This window comes from Chlorocebus sabaeus, chromosome 11 (assembly GCF_047675955.1).
Source record: "Chlorocebus sabaeus isolate Y175 chromosome 11, mChlSab1.0.hap1, whole genome shotgun sequence".
Classification (NCBI taxonomy): domain Eukaryota; kingdom Metazoa; phylum Chordata; class Mammalia; order Primates; family Cercopithecidae; genus Chlorocebus; species Chlorocebus sabaeus.
In genome coordinates this window covers 67417520-67432324 of record NC_132914.1, presented here as the reverse complement: position 1 = coordinate 67432324, position 14805 = coordinate 67417520, and the positions used below count along the sequence as shown (strand labels likewise).

At 38.1% G+C, this 14805-nt stretch overlaps 1 protein-coding gene across 3 annotated transcripts in view; it reads right to left on the bottom strand.

Annotated features, from left to right (window-relative positions):
• The window catches only part of CNOT2 (CCR4-NOT transcription complex subunit 2), a 109824-nt gene extending 95668 nt beyond the window's left edge, over positions 1–14156 (bottom strand). The window contains exon 1 of one of the 3 annotated variants that reach the window (XM_008004003.3): positions 14056–14156. The gene's annotated coding sequence lies outside the window, so the exon portion shown is untranslated. Of the gene's footprint in view, positions 1–13225; positions 13795–14055 lie in introns of those variants that run through there. The other 2 variants (XM_008004005.3, XM_008004004.3) reach the window with 2 other exon arrangements.
• Positions 14157–14805: the final 649 nt, after the last annotated feature.

The following is a 14805-nucleotide window of genomic DNA, read 5'->3' as shown; positions in this document are numbered from 1 at the left end:
GATGCTAGGTGAGAAGAGTCTACTTAAGAAAAAGGTAGTTGGGGAAGACTCTGAAAGTATCCTGTATACTATCGGATGTGCTAAATGCTGTAAATATGCTGTCATTTACTCCCTCCAACCTCTGAGGTAAGTATCATTATTATACCTGTTCTTACGGAAAGAATACTAAGGCTTGAAAAGTAATTTGACTAAGGACACAGCAATTGGCTAAGCATTGGACCTGCTTACCTCCAAAATTCATATATTTTGAAATGATTGTACTTACAGAAATTTCTTCTAAAGAAATAAATGTACAAACGATTCAGGTACAAGAATGTTCATCACAGTGCTATTTGTAAAAGTAAAAAGTCAAAATAAAATGTTCAATCATACACAATCATTAAATCAGTTATGCTCTGGCCATTAAGAATCTTATTTTGGATAAATATATGACACTGGAAAATGCTTATGGTGTCAGTTTTGTTTTTTGTTTTCAATACAGGTTCCAAATTAGCATGTATACTCCAATTTCTTCATCACAAAAATGCAAACTTTCGTGGATATCTCTGAGTGACTTTTTCTCCCCTCTTTATTACAACTTCCCAGTATTTTCACATCCCCCTATATTACCTTAATAATCAGAGAGAAAAATGAGAGACTGTAGAGCTTACAAACACATGTATACAATGGAAATGACAATGTTTGCATCAGTTAACAATGGTTCTCTAGGTTGTAGGCTGGGAAGTGATTTTTATTTTCTTCTCTCACTAATCTTTCCTTTCTACTTTTTCTATAAAAAGCATATGCTATTACTACTTTTTTTTTTTTTTTAAACCATAGGTCTCCTTCAGCAGAACCTCACATTTAATTCACTCCATATAAAAATTTAAAAACCAGTAAATAACAGTATTACTTCCTTGGTATGCTGTAATAATACATATCAATATACAAGAATCCAAAATTATAAAATAGGTAAGTTATAGAGAAATTTTCTATTACAAAAGAATCTTCTCTTTAAAAAAATTTACCCCAGAATCCCAAGTTGAAGTTCCCAAAGTAAATAAAAACTTCTCAAATCATTAATTTGAATCAGATGTTCAAAATCAAAGGAAATACTCTTTTTCTGAGCCAATTGATAAATCCTAAACTATTCTGAAATAGTGTTAAGTGACAGAAAAGCAAAAATAATCTTTGCCTTGTCTTGATATTTTAGCATGTACATTTCTGGTACAAGGCCGGAATATATAATTAAAAATAAAAGCCTTCTTCATCATATAGCTTAGGATATAAATTATTCTGAGGAATGAATTCCCTACTTTTAGTTAATTCCAGTGAAATAAGCAAAGAGCCTTAGATATTGAAAACTTTATTCTAAAGTGTGGTAATAATCTTCTAATAGTAAACCTAACAGTTAACTGAGTATCTGATGCCCGTGTATTTTGCTGTGCCTGACAATTATTATTAAAACTATCAAAATTATAAGGGGGCATATCTTGACCAGAATCTGTAGATCTTCTAGAAGTTCATATGTTTTATATCACAAGGATAAGTTTTATAAATAAGTTTTAGATATGAGTCCTTTGCTCAATTTTAAATTATTTGCCTTAGTTAATATGAAAGAATGGAAGAGCAAACTAACTGAGGATTTAGGGTAGCTGTATTCCAGTTTCTAAAGTTTTAATATATGTTTTTAGAAGAAAAAAGTATTTTGCTTGTAAGTGGCTTTATTACGGTACACGATTAAATAATCAGCACACCTAACAAATATTTAATGTCAGTAACTAGATTTTACAAGGATGATAGTAAAAGCAATGCCTTTTCCTACAATGCACAACAGTCATTTTCCAAATTCATTACTCTGTGATTCACTTTCCTTGCTTTGCTACTGCAGCTATTTAGTACTATTCTGCTTGCCTTATATGGTCTTTACTTTTAATGTTTCAAAAGGCTCAGTACCCAAGAGATCTTACAGATTTAAGGGACAAAGAACAGTGTAAGTTATTCATACACATTATATGCACAAGAATACACAAGAGTTTCCAACTACTGCACTGACATTCTCAGTGCTCTAATTATAAATTACAAATGATTTTCAAAAAATAGACATGATGTTCACGAAAAATATGCTTGGCTATCAATGATAAAGGACACAAATACAGTTACAAAAATGGGAATACCCCAAAAGATTATCATGATGTTTTACCCTAATGATACAGGAATTAAGATGAAGTAAATTTCCTGCTATAGATACATACAGAAAGCATCAGGACCTCAGCATGCAAAAATATTCAATTAACTGGCCTGCTCTGATGAACACAGCAGAATCATTCTTTACCACTCCCACAATCTTTCCAAACTCCTTTCTCCCAAAGTCCAATAAGCCAGCTGTCTTTTTCTTTTTTTCTGAGATGGAGTCTAGCTCTGTCACCCAGGCTGGTGCACACTGGCATGATGTCAACTCATTGCAACCTCCGCCTCCCAGGTTCAAGCGATTCTCTCGCCACAGCCTCCCAAGTATCTGGGATTAGACACGCGTGCCACCACGCCTGGCTAACTTTTGGTATTTTTAGTAGAGACAGGGTTTTCCATTTTGGCCAGGCTGATCTTGAACTTCTGACCTAAGAGATCCACCTGCCTCGGCCTCCCAAAGTGCTGGGATTACAGGCATGAGCTACTGCACCTGGCCTAATAAGCCAGGTATCTACTTAAATAAAAATGCATAAAGGGCAAAGCACCCAAATGCAGCAGCATCACAAGATAAAAATGAATGAATCATTCAATCAATCATACAACTTAAGAAACTACAGTAGTTCTCCCCTTATCCGCGGTTTCTTCTTCCTCAGTTTCAGTTATTCATGGTGAACCGCAGTCCAAAAATATTACATGGAAAATTCCAGAAATAATTCATATATTTTAAATTAGGCACCATTCTGAGGAGTGTGATGAAATTTTGTGACATCCCGCTCCATACCACCTGGGACATGATATCCTTGCTACATATGCTACCCACCCCTTAGTCACGTTAATAACTATCTTGGTTATCAGACTGACAGATCACAAAAAGTACAAGTACAGTACAAGAGGTGTTTTGAGAGACAGATCACATTTGCTTAACTTTTTTACAGTATATAATTTTTTTTTTTTTTTTTGAGACAGAGTCTCGCTCTGTCCCCCAGGCTGGAGTGCAGTGGCTCGATCTCGGCTCACTGCAAACTCCGCCTCTCAGGTTCAAGCGATTCTCCTGCCTCCGCCTCCCAAGTAGCTGGGACTACAGGCGCGTGCCACCAATCCTGGTTAATTTTTGTATTTTAGTAGAGGCGGGGTTTCATCGTGCTAGCCAGGATGGTCTTGATCTCCTGACCTTGTGATCCACCCACCTTGGCCTCCCAAAGCGCAGGGACTACAGGCGTGAGCCACTGCGCCCGGCCTATTTTATTATTAGCTATTGTTGCTCATCTCTTATTGTACCTAATGTACAAGTTAAACTTTATCATAGGTATGTATGCAGGGGGAATAGTACATATAAGGTTCAGTGCTATCCGTAGTTTCAGGCATCCACTGGGGTCTTAAAACATATTTCCCCTTGAATTAAGGGGAGACTACTATACTAGTTTATGCTAGTTTCACTACAATGACTAATAATCAGGAATAATTATCATGATACTTTTTTGACATGCTCTACAGTTAAACACTTTTGCTTTCATTATCTGAGTTGTCATCAGCAACACTGGGAGGTATAAATTATCAAACAGCTGAGGCTCTTCAATACTAATTGATTTGTCCAGGCACACAGCTAGTAAGTTCATAGAGCCCAGACTGGAACCCATCATCTGAATCCGAGTGTGAAGTCTTTCCAAAATAATGTATTATCTGCTCATTAAAGATGAGCACATACTCAGTGGTACATTTATCAACTTTCAAAAAAATAAATGGTACGTGCTATTTCTTCTGAACTTTCAGAATTTTTGCAATATTTGCTCTACATAAAGGAAATGGCATGGGAACCAACACCACTAAATACCTACTGTCAGGAGTTTTACAGGATCTTATTAAAACCCACTTAAATACACTTAAGCGAAGAAGATATTTTATTAATTTTAAGGAAGAAAACAGGCATAGAGGAAAAACTGCTACAGGTAACTAACTGTGCATTATTCAGGTTGTAAAAGGTAGACACTGTCTGTCTGAATCCTAACCCATTAGATTTATCCCACTTAACAAAGGAATTATTAAATGCCTATTATGTGCCCTGTGCTTTGCCAAGTGCTGCAGACAATGTGAAGATTTATTTACATTACTCAAAATATTACACATCTTACTTCACAGAAGGTCATTTAAACAAAATTCCTGGTAGGAAAAACATGTTTAGACTCTAAAAGCAAGACTGCATTCTTGTTTACATTTACAAATCTGATACAAAAAAGAGTATAGTGCACTCTGTGAAATAAATTGTGGCTAATTCTCACACGTCTCAGAAGCTCCTTTTTAACCTAACAAGTCCCACTCCAAAACAAAAACAAACAAAAAACTCACAAAAACCTTTAATCCTTACATCAGTCCTACTGGGTAAGTACTGTTATTTATCTACATTTTTCTTTGTTTTTATTTATTTATTTTTAACCTACATTTTTCAAATGAGAAAACTGAATTATAGGGAGGATAAGTCACATAGCCAATTGAAAACAGTACAATGGTGATTCCATTTCAGGCTGGTTAGTTCCAGACATTATGGACATCATGTAAAATTTCAGAATATAACTCTTTTTAACAGCAGATAGATCAGCTCCATTTTATTCAGTCAAAAGTAAACTAAATAGACAATTAGGCTACGTGGGCAGCTCTACATGCCATAGTTGAACCATTAACTTTTGCTATGATAAAATAGTATATAATGCATACAATAAAAGCAGCAATTTAGGTCAGTAATCCCAGCACTTTGGGAAGACGAGGCAGGCAGATGGCTTGAGCGCAGGAACTCAAGACCACCCTGGGCAACATGGAGGAACCCTGTCTCTACAAAAGATGCAAAAATTAGCCAGGCATGGTGGCGTGCGTCTGTAGTCCCAGCTACTCGGGAGGCTTAGGTGGGAGGATTGATTAAGCCCAGGAGGTCAAGGCTGCAGTGCACTGTGATCATGCTGCTGCATTCCAGCCTGGGTGACAAAGTGAGACCTGTCTCAAAAATAAAAATAAAAATAAAATTAATAATTTGCTGAAACTACATTCTCAGAGAAGCAATTCTTTTTCTTTAAAAACATTAATTTAGGATTTGTTTTTGCATGTCAATTAACAAATAATGCTAGCAACCTAATACAACCAAGTGTTATGTATAGTATTTTGAGAAACACACAAACAAGTATATATAAAATAAGCACTTCTAGTAATATAAATATCAGCTCCTATGTAGGGATTTTATCACTGATTTAGATTTTCTTCATATTTTTCCAATTTATCTAAGAATGTTAAACCTCCTGTCTAACACATTACATCAGATGATAATACTCAAACTTTGCCTGCCCCAAAACGTTTGTAAAAATTCCATCCCAGTAATGGAAAAACCTTGAACAGTAGGCATTCATTTATATGTATAACAAACAAGTTCTCTAAAAGAAACTACAGAGTTTCAAAGTCATACAGTTCTTAACAAATAAAAATCCTGCTTATATGAATACAAAGTACTCAATTTGTTTAATGGAGAGAAAATAATCTTTCAAAAATGTCACAAATACACACCATTAAGCTATAATTTTAATTGTAAATCAACTATGGAATCTAAACTTTCCCCTGAAACACAAATCTGTTTATCAATCTCATTGGCTATTTTTTTTTTTCCAAGGGTTAATGGTTCCCTCATCACATAAAAGACCTCTCATACTGTGGCTACTTCATTCCTTCAACTAACTTCTCCTATGAGGTCCCAGAATTCTGTCAAGGGCTATGGAGGATTACCTCGCCATTCTCCAAATCCAGAATATTTTCCCAAGATTTGTGCATTTACAAGGCTGATACCCTCCCCTCCTCCACCTAGTTAACTACAAAGCACCCTTCAGAACCCAGTTCACTTACCACCTCCTTGAATCCAACTCATTAACTCCCTGAAACAAGGTTACTGTACTCTAGGATGTTTCTACAGTATGACAAAATTTTTTTTTTTTTTTTTTTTTTTTTTTTTTTTTTTTGAGACGGAGTCTCGCTCTGTCGCCCAGGCTGGAGTGCAGTGGCCAGATCTCAGCTCACTGCAAGCTCCGCCTCCCGGGTTTACGCCATTCTCCTGCCTCAGCCTCCGGAGTAGCTGGGACTACAGGCGCCCGCCACCTCGCCCGGCTAGTTTTTTGTATTTTTAGTAGAGACGGGGTTTCACCGTGTTAGCCAGGATGGTCTCGATCTCCTGACCTCGTGATCCGCCCGTCTCGGCCTCCCACAGTGCTGGGATTACAGGCTACTTGAGGAATTATGCAGTGCAACTATAATAGTGCACAGCACATAGTAACATTTATTGGACTGTACAAGGAAATCTAATTAAACATGAAAATCATTACTAATTTCTGAGAAAAGTATAGGTTTTATTATTCTACATAAACACATGAATTAAGGAAAGTTTTCAGTTTGCTTTCTCATGTCATTTTCCAGTACTCCAGACAGACCACCCCCAAACCCTACAATTCATCTGATGTAGAAAACAATTTCAAGGCACCTTAATAAAAAATAATCCCTCTTCCCTATTGCTCTTTATAAAACTTATTACAGATTACTGGGTCCACCATGGTATTTTCAGAAGTTGAAAGACACAGATTATTATGCTTTAATCATCTCTTCTCCCCTTTAGAGCTTACCCCCATTTATGCAGAAAGCACTAAGTAATTGTTGATGAAATTTCTTATCTTCAAACATGCAAAACTTGACCCTATCTCAGGGCCTTCTAGTCCTTCTGTCTGGAAAAGCATTCAACCACATTTCTGCATGGCTTACTCCTTTCTCTGTTTCTGCTCAAATGATACCTCCACAGAAGTCTTCTCTCATCACCCTACTTAATCTCTTTTTTTTCCATTTCTAATCGCTGTACTTTTATCCCCCTTTATTTTTTCCTAAGTTACCACTAGCTGAAATTATATTTATTTGTTTACTGTCTGTCTCCTCCTCCAGAATGTTAGGTTAATGAAGGTGGAGACTTGTCTGAATCACCATCATATATCCAATAAGAATGTCGAGCAGAGACTAAACACTTAAATTACTACAGGATTTACTTGAAAACATCTAGAGTGCTAACATATAACCAGCAGAGCCTAAACTTTAAATTTAATTTAATAAACAATTTCTACCCAAACTCTACTAAAAAACAGCTAAATTACATGAGTTTCGCATGTGCAGGGAATAGAAAAAGAACTTTTAAAATACACAGAATTTTACTGTTGGAAGTGAGTTTGGCAATCAAGCACAGAGATTTTCAAACTATGATATGAAACACCTTAGTGTTTCACTAATTTGTGCTTCACAAATTCATTTAAGCATTGGATTACAATTTTTTTACACACATACATCCATTTTAGGATGAGTGATATACACACACAAGTGCATTGTATACCAAACTTAAACAGTTTAAAGACTATCTCAGATGTCAGGTTAACCAGTTTGGCTGTACTAAATAAAGTTTGGCCTGACATACTTATAAATATACCTAGAATTTCTCTTAAGCATAGATTAGAAAGATTATGGCTCCAATTTTTTGTCTAATTTCAGGCCAGACATGTTCACTCCCATAAAAACTACACCCCTAAAGCATTACTTTGTCCAGTAATCTGTTCAGCATATGACCACCTCAGAATAATGGTGCAATAGTATGTAAAATGTAGCATCAATGATATGTTATTACCTATTCTCATTATAACAAACTATTTGCTTTCAAGTTTTTAATGTTTCTCAATGAATGTTTGTAATTTTTAAAAATGAGCAGCTGTTGTATATTGCCAGAAAGTCAAGCTTGAAACAAAAATTTCCTACTGCTGCTTGTCTTTCAAACTTCTGTATCAATTTGATTAAATATCTAGGATCTGCAAGATGATCAGATGCAAACAAAAATAAATCTTCCATCAACACCTATTTTATTTAATAAATCATGATTTTCTCTATAAAGTAGCGTTAAAATAAACGAGAAAGAAATTAGACTCTGAGTACAATCTGAAGATGAAAATGGCCTTCATAATTCCCAACTTCTAATTTTCTTATTGACCAAAATAGCTTGTTTATAAACATAAATGTTAAGTTTTAAACTTATTTTAAATAATATATATAAAATTAAGATAATGAAAGTCCTCTCTGCAAGCTGTAAAACATTTTTAAAATATTAAGTAGCAAAGCCAAAAGTAGTCAGGTGCTTGGAATGGCACAGTAAACCTAATATTTTATTTTACTGACCTATGAAAGATTCTTACAAGCAGAAAACTAAATACAAAATTTACATGCAGGATAGGCATTATAATTTACAAAGTAGAAAATAATACAAAAGCACATTCTTGCCAGATAAGACACAAAACCAAATGTTCCTCTCTCAAACACATTGTATTACATAATCAGTCATTACGTTTTGTCCAGATGCTAATACAAACTGGAGCTGTTACAACATCTGAATACACAAATGGAAAAATAGTATATCAATATGTTTGAAAAACAAGCAAGTCTACTCACTGTTACCTAAATTGCCAAGACACATAATTTTCTCTCACTCATTTTATCATTAGTTTTTACTAATGATAAGTTTTAGTAAAAACTTACTAAATGTGCATTTTCATCTACTCACATATAAGGAAAGACATTCCCATTCAGAAAAGGCAGAGAAAGGATTAGTGTCTTGAGTACTGGATCATATTCCCTTTTTAAAAATATATACTCTGTATCTTTAGCAGCTCTTAGTCACTAAAAGGTCTCTGGAACATATACAGGCAATTAAGACATAATACTCCTAAAATCATTATCAATATTAGCATATCTACTAAAATGATATTCTGGGAGTCATCTATCCTGTTTTGATTTCGACATCTCTAAAATGGGCACAAAACTGGCTCACAAGCTCTTAAACAAACCTGTAAAGGCCAGATGTTTCTCAAAATCGCCGTTTCAGATTTGAGAAAGGTAAAATGTTGTATGTATCATATATGACATAACATCTGCCAATGGCAACACCTGCAGTCAAACACGTGAACATTTCCATATGAAGAAGTGGGAAAATCAGATTAAGAAAGATGATAATCAGATTCACAGCTATAATTCCAGTTGATATTTTCTCACCTTGCTTATTCAAAACAAAACTAAACAAATGATCAACTTTCAGAGTTTTTTAAATTTTGGACCTCCAATAAGACACATCTCACCTTATTTCCATAAGGGCAATTTTATTCAAACTAGAGAAATCCTGCTTTCTACTAACCAATGGGCCAGGCATTAAGAGGAAAAAGGTGAGAAAAACAGAATCTAACTTCAGAAGCCCCAAATCTAATAGGAGTTCATGGGTAAGTACTGGTAAACAGGTTACCTTGTAAAGACAAATACAAAATATCTCCTTCAAATAATGGCCATAACCAGACAAAATACAGCAAGAAATACAGACCTAAACATCCTGCCAGAAGCAAAACAGGGTATTAATTACTCTATTACTAACATCCTCCCCTAATTCCATACTAACTCAACACACAGTTCTCTAAGAAGCTAGTTATCTATTTTTCCATATGTAATTAAGAAGCAAAACTGTAAGACAGGATTCAAGAAAGTGAAGGAATACAGGATGCCATTCTCCCCACCACTTTTCCAATCTGTTGCTTCAGATCTGTGGATTGTGAAACAATACTGACAAATGACAATCTAGCAACAGTTCAGTTTAATAGATACGTATTGAGAACCTACTAAGTATTATGCACTATAGAGGCATTCGAAACATGAACATAAACAAATCAAAGCCCTACCTCTCAGGTGCTCCCAGTCCAGATGGACAGTAAATTACAATACAGTGTGACATTCTATAATAGAAGTTTGAAGACTAAAAAGCAATACAGCAGAAAGATTTGGGGAGTCAGGAAAGATTTATGAAGAAAGTGATACCAAAGAGGAGTATGGAAGAAGTTCATCAAACAACAGAGAAGTGAAAGATACATAAAATATGCACCACCACCCTCCCCCCCCCCCACATACATGCAATAACATACACATGAATAAAAAGAATAGGATGGGTGTGGTGGCTCACACCTGTAATCCCAGCACTTTGAGAGGCTGAGGCAGGCAGGTTGTCTGAGGTCAGGAGTTTGAGGCAAGCCTGACCAACATGGTGAAACCCCGTCTCTACTAAAAATACAAAATTAGCCGGGCGCATGCCTGTAATCCTAGCTACTCAGGAGGCTGAGGCAGGAGAATCACTTGAACCTGGGAGGTGGAGGTAGTAGTGAGCCAAGATCGCGCCATTGCACTCCAGACTGGGCGAGGAGCAAAACTCCGTCTCAAAGAAGAAGAAAAAAAAAGAATAAGGAAAGGAAAATGTTCAGGGTTAAGTGGCAAATAGTCCAAAATATCTAACTATATATCTAAGTGGACTTAGATCCTGAGTCTAAGCACATACAAAACACTAAAGTGCCCAGAAAACGAAAAATTTCCCATTTTTCCCTAAATAATTCATTTTTTGTATTTCCATATTACATGTCATGGGCTCTTGACAAAAAGTAAACATCGTAAACTGTTTTATTACTTTATAATGCAGCACACCCCCAAGTGATATACCAACGGATACCAACAGATTTGCATCTGTATTTCAGAGAACAAGCTGTCAGAAAACACACTATGAATTCTATTTCCAGGACATTCCTAATAGTATAGACAAAGTAAATAAATGAACAAGCCACATCAGCATGATTAGTCATAACAGTTGAATTCTAAAATAGAAATCAAAGGATGTTAAACAGAAAAACTAAAGAAATAAAACCCTAACTTTCATTCCACTTCAAGGCAAACTTTCTACAACGACATCAACTTTAGCACAGCTCTTTTCAAAATATCTGGTATAAGTCACAGTGAAATTCAATCCCTTTAAGTATCACAGGTAGAAACTGTTCTTAGTAAGGAAGAACAGTCACCTGTATCATCAAGCAGAATAAGTTCTACCATACCACTACATCCCTTGATTAACACTGTATGTAATTCCACTCAAACATTACAGTACACCTCATATTAACTCTGCCCCTAAACTGCCCTACCTGGTACCTTGGATCTTTTGCCTCTTTGTGTTACAAAATCCCCTACAGATCCAGGTAACAAATAACATCATAAATGTTTGGTTGTATATTTTCCTGAAATCTCAGGAAAATTTTAACAAATTTTAACAACAAAAAAACAGCTATTGTTTAACATTGCTTTTAAAGAGCAAAAAAATAAATTGTAAGCTAAGTGTTTTTCACTAGTCTATTAATGCTTACTCATTATTTCACATATACATGTGAAGCATACATTCTATTTATATTATCAGAAAATCTTATGAAGTCTGTCACTAGAAAACATAAAACTATAACTTATACAGGTTGTAAAAAATTCTGTAATGGTCTTTCAAAATATAGGTACTTTTAATACCAGTATCTACTAAAGGAATACAAATGAGAACTGGGTTAGAAGCACTTCTAATAAAATCTATTCATACACCTGAAAATTTTATTTACTTTTGAACAAATAATTTTCAGGTTATAATAACTGTAAAGCATCTCTGAAAAATCAAAAAGTGCAACACCCAAAGTTATAAAGGAAAAACAAAGGTAATTAGTCCTTGTAGGGAGGTTTATGGGAAGTTGTATCATTCTGAATTTTTTTGTTTTTGTTTTTTGCCCAGCATCAGAAGATAAGCCACATTCTGAGTTTTATCTTCAAGATCAGGTACTTGGGGATATAAATCACTCACACACAAGCATTTTGCCCTCCTTTTCCACCATATAAATTAAAGTATTATAGAAACTGAAAAATTGTATAGGCTGTATTCGTTGCTTGGTTAAACAGGCAATTCTCATTCCTTGAGATCAGATTAGGTTACAGATATCTCTACATTGTATACTTAAAAAAAGATTCCTGCTAACAAATGTTTACATTAACTTATTTGTATTGATGAAGCACTAATTCAGATACAAAAAAAAAACTTTAGCAGTGTTTCTCACTTCCTCTCTAAAATACAAAGTATTCACAAAAGCTATTACAATTCAAGCTCTCAGAAAATATGAGAGAAAGATACCTTTTCTACAATAAGGATCTTACAAAGTCAAGAAATAAGTGAGTAGAGTGGAACATGTTTTGTCTTTAAGTGTATTTTGTGTTTCTTTTTCTTTAGATTTAACATTATAAAAGAACTACAAACTAAACAAACAACATACAGAGCTTACTAATTATCTTGGTCCATTATAAAACATTTCAATGAACTGGGCTCTGAATATAGACACTTAACCATTTCAGCCCACTATGATTCTTAACCCTATCAATTCGCAATCTTACAAAATTGTAAGAGACACATTCATTGGCGTTTGGAAAGAACTGTTGTCAATTACGCCAAGCATTCCCAAACTCAACATAAACCTTGTATGTATATGGACACTTTAAAATTTCTATCTCATCCCTCACCCCATACTTTATTCTTTCCACTTATCTTGCTTCAAAATGGAAATCAAGAGTCACACTTATGATTCCGAGCTCTAAAAATTCCTAATATCAAGCATGAAGTATGTTCAACTTTGGAACCTTAAATTCAAGTTGGCCTCCCTCGTGAACTGACTTTGAGTACTTTTTACCATTTCGCCAAGAATCTAAGGGTTCAAATCAGTGTACTTAATTACGAAGAACTGCCCAAACGATTTTAAAAAGAGTGGGATTCTCTGACCAAGAGTTTTATGAAAATGAAACAAAATATGTTGCACTCAGTCTTCCGGATGTTGAAAAGTGAAGATGTCTCCAAGGATTCGAAGGAAGTTGATGTTTAGGTTCCTTCTGAGAGGGTGGTACCCTTATGTAAGACTTTTGTGGTGGTAATACCGTACCTACAGGCCTGGAATAAATATAAAGTCTAAAACCTTGGAAATACTTTGTATAAAAGAAAACTACAATTCACTTTTGCTAAGGACCACAGTCACCAAGAGTCATCAGCTTTCTCCCGGACAGACAACAGTGCCTCAATTAAGAACTACAAAGGCCTCTTTTAACCCTACTCTTTTCTTCTGTGAAACTTTTAAGTGAGACCTACAACAGCAAAAGGTGGAGGCCTCTGCGGAAGTAGAAACCCAGGGCTTGCAACTTCACAGACAGAAGCATCTGTGGTTCCTCCGCCGCCCCAGGACCATCCGGACTCAGTCTACGACACTACGGAAGCTTCACCTTCCTGGTGCGGTGGCAGAGGCAGCATCGCAGTTGCATTCCTTCTCCCTCCACCATGCACAGCCTTCGGTATCCCAGGGCCTGCAGGCTCCTGACACCCGTTAGCCAGTCCAGTGTCTCCCATCTGACACTTACACACACACTAACAGAAATACACATAACTGGCAGATGATATACGTGTATTGAGAATGTAAGGAGCCAGAGACAGCACCAGCTGCTGGGAAGGCGGCAGAGCCGTCTAAAGCGGGCTCGAGCTCCTCAGCCACGGCCGCAGCCGCCTTCTCTTCTCCCCCAGGAAGCAGCGCGGCGGTAGCGGCTCCTCCGCGCTGGCGGGAGCCTAGGGGAGTGGAGTCTGGGGAAGCCCCGCCACTCGCGGATGGGTCCGGGCCTAGGATCTGGAGCTGCTGCTGCAGCGGCCCGAGTACAGCGACGCTTTACGTCCCGTCCACCACCACCCCCATACACACCCCCTCCCTCCCTCCACCGCCGCCACCCCCCCTCCCCGCCCGCTCCGCTCTCCCTCTCTCGATTGGAGCCGAGACAAAAGCAACGGGAAGCGGCGGGCCGGGACGCTACCGGCGGAGCCCGGGCGCGGCCGGACCGGCCCCGGGGCATTCCCCCGCCTTGCAGGGGCCCCGAATCCGCCGCCCCCGCCGCGCGCCCCGCTGCCAGACTTCCGAAAATTTGCCAAAAACTCACCGCATGAATTTTCTTGTCCCGCGGATCCAAGATGGCGACGTATCCACCGCGGAGGCTGCTGGGAGCAAGACCTTTACCCTCTGACCGCCGCCGTGACCCCCGTCGCTCCGGCTTCCCTCCGGGTGGCGGCGGAAGGTGGGAGCGGCGACTGCAAAGCCCCAGCGATGGGGTGGGTAGGCCGCTTCCAGCGCGCTTCTAAGGTGGAGAGAGGCGCTTCACTCCCCTACGGCCCTCACCGCTGCTCCCTCTTGTCTCCCATCGACTCACAGGGAGGCTTGCTGCTCCTCCGCGGCCGTTACAGAGAGCGGGGCTTCTGCGGCCGCTACCGTTTTCCTGGGGCCAGGTTGCTTCGCAGAGGGCTCTGGCCCTGAGTCCGAGGGGGACCGCAGGGTCCAGGGGCGATGAATGGTGAGGTGGCTTCAGTCCGCCCTCCCCGGGGATGCTGAGCGTGTTCGTGTTTGTGTTTGTGTTTGTGTTGGACACCCCGCCCCCGCACGTCCGCCTCCTCACTCCTCCCCTCCTCACTCCCGCCACCTGGGCGAATTTAACCGTGTCCCTGTTTCCTCCCTTAGCTCCCGCAACCTCCAGAGCTTGTGCGCGTACTTCAGGGACCGGCACCACGTCACCGTCACCTTCTGAGTAGTGAGTTCCCCTCTGATGAAACCACTGGTGTATTTACTCACCATCCTCACCTTTTTTTTTTTTTTTTTTTTCCAACCTGGTGGAAGGAAGTACATAATGGAGAGCAAG